Genomic DNA, 2,568 nt, shown 5'->3' with positions numbered 1-2,568 from the left:
CTGATAGCTTGAATTATCACTTTTCTGTTGTTCATGATTCTGGCCGTTTTGATTTTCCCTATCTCTTCCTCTATTGCTTTGGTTATCTTTATCGGATGAATATAACCCCTTTCTTGCTGAAATTCCACCACAACTTTGTATTCCACTTCTGTATTACTGTTATCTTGTTCCCGTGAACTCACTCTCTGGTTTATTTTTGTCCTTTTACTTCCTTCCGCTCCTAGCTCACTTTCATCCGACCAACTTCTTGCCCTTTCATGTCTCTTTCTGATTGCTCTTTTCATTCTTGCTGACCTCGATAACATCCACTCCATTTCATTTCCACTATTTCCTCCTGATGTAGAAGCCATGCTACTACAGTCAATGTACAGCTTATGTGATCCGCCAAATTAGCTCCTACCGCCGTCTTTGTTTGTTGAGTTCAATTCTCCGCCGTGCCACCACGCCACCCGGAGCCAAAGGCTGTCGACGTGATGACGTCGTGTCGCAACCAGGAAGTGCTCCAAAGGCTAGACCGTCCAATTTACCAACGGCTGAGGTTCTCCCGGAGCAGCCTCCGAAGGCTGTGTAGGCTGGGTCATTCGAAGGACGCAGCGAGGCCACTAATGGTAGCGATGCATCCTCAGAATTCGGGGAAAGGAGGACGCATTCTAAGGTTGCATTTTAAGCATCCTAAGAATTTTTGCCAAATGGGACGGCCTCCGCACAGCGTTATGACGTAACCGGCCTTAAAATGCGTCCTTCGAATGACGCAGCCTGCGAATTGAGACGCTGCTATTAGTATCCTGCTTCCGGGCACGGATCGGTCTTCTGCAGTTAACTGGGCGTTGTCCCTCTTTGTCTGCTGATTTAATGCTAATGTTCTCAGATGGTTGAGGAATGAGGCAGCTGCTTAATCAAAGAACAGTCTACAAGATCGCAGATATTTCTATAGTTTAGTTAGGAACCAGTGATAGCAGTTTATTTATTTGTACTAACCCTCGCTCTACAGTCGTCTCTTCCTTTCAGCTCCACCTACTTCCTCTTAGAAGTTGTTGAAGGTAATCTAACTCTAAATGTGAGCTGGTGAATATTCCCTCTGACTCTAACGGAGATCTAACAACGATTATTTCCATTCAATTTCAGACACAGTTTGTTTTTTGTCCTTTGAACTCAAAGTTTAACTCGCTGAGCTTCACAAAATGGCTGCTGCTCTAACGGTCCTCCTCATCAGGATGCTGCTGATCTTCAACTCCTTCCTGCTTATTTTTGGAGGTAGGTGAAAACTTTGATAATTAGATAAAATGAGATGTGGTTTTCTCTAAATCTGGTTTTATTTTGACTTTGTTTTTCTAGCCTCATTTTACAGGAAACTATTTGTCTAAATAAACCTGTTGGGTATAGATAAAAAATATGACCTGCTTAATTTAACTTCTCATTCTATATTCACACTGTATTTATAACAGAGTACAGCATGAACGGGATGTAATGACGGGTTCATTAGGTGTCCTGAAGCATTTTAACACTTTGCCAAACTGTACTAATCAATCCATCAATAATGCTGTCTAACTAAACACTGCCACCTGCTGGACATTTAAAATCCCTACAGGCTGCCACTTTGACAGACAGCTGACATTTGATGACTTGTAATATGATTTAATTCATTGTTTGTTATTTTGTGTTACTTCATATCTTTGTTTAAATTGAAAATCTGTCCGATATTTTTAAATGCGATCCAAAATGAATGTGGTCATGCATAACAGGGAAATTTAGGGAACATTTTATTTTTTATTGTTTTTTTTTTATAGAGCAGTAAACTAAGAGTCAATTTGAAATAAATATAAATTGAGATAATTTGAGTCCTAACTGAGAATTGGATTACACAAGAGAAATATGAGATCTAAATTGTCCCACATGGCTGAGACCTTTCCTTGAGCTTGCTTCATATTCATTGATAAATTTAATAATGAACTGCAAAAGATTCTAGATTCTTTTTGCAGATCCCGCTGACAAATGAACTTATATAAACATGTCTGTTTATCAGTTATGTGTTGGTCAGGTGTTTTTTAATTTAACTTTATTGATCTCATATTAGAGAAATTTGCTTTTTATTCATTTAACCCATCCCCATGGGGAGCAGTGGGCTGCCATTGTGTGGCGCCCAGGAAGCAGTGTGGGGTTAAGGGTCTTTGCTCAGGGATCCAGAGTGGCAGTCTATGGGAGTTCGGATTGTACTTATAATCTCTGGACTCCAAGCTCTATGCTCTAACAGCTAGACCACCAATTTTTTTCATTAACACAGGGCTTTGCTCTATGAGCTTGACTCAAGCGCCCTGTGGTACTGGACAAATAACTGTATATACACTATATTGCCAAAAGTATTTGCTCACCTGCCTTGACTCACATATGAGCTTAAGTGTCATCCCGTTCCTAATCCATAGGGTTCAATATGATGTCGGTCCACCCTTTGCAGCTAGAACAGCTTCAACTCTTCTGGGAAGGCTGTCCACAAGGTTTAGGAGTGTGTTTACGGGGATTTTTGACCATTCTTCATGAAGCGAATGTCTGAGGTCGCACACTTATGTTGGA

This window comes from Cyprinodon variegatus, unplaced genomic scaffold (assembly GCF_000732505.1).
Source record: "Cyprinodon variegatus isolate N-32 unplaced genomic scaffold, C_variegatus-1.0 Scaffold353, whole genome shotgun sequence".
In the NCBI taxonomy this organism is placed as follows: Eukaryota; Metazoa; Chordata; class Actinopteri; order Cyprinodontiformes; family Cyprinodontidae; genus Cyprinodon; species Cyprinodon variegatus.
The sequence above is the reverse complement of the archived record's forward strand: the minus strand, read 5'-3'. Positions refer to the sequence as shown.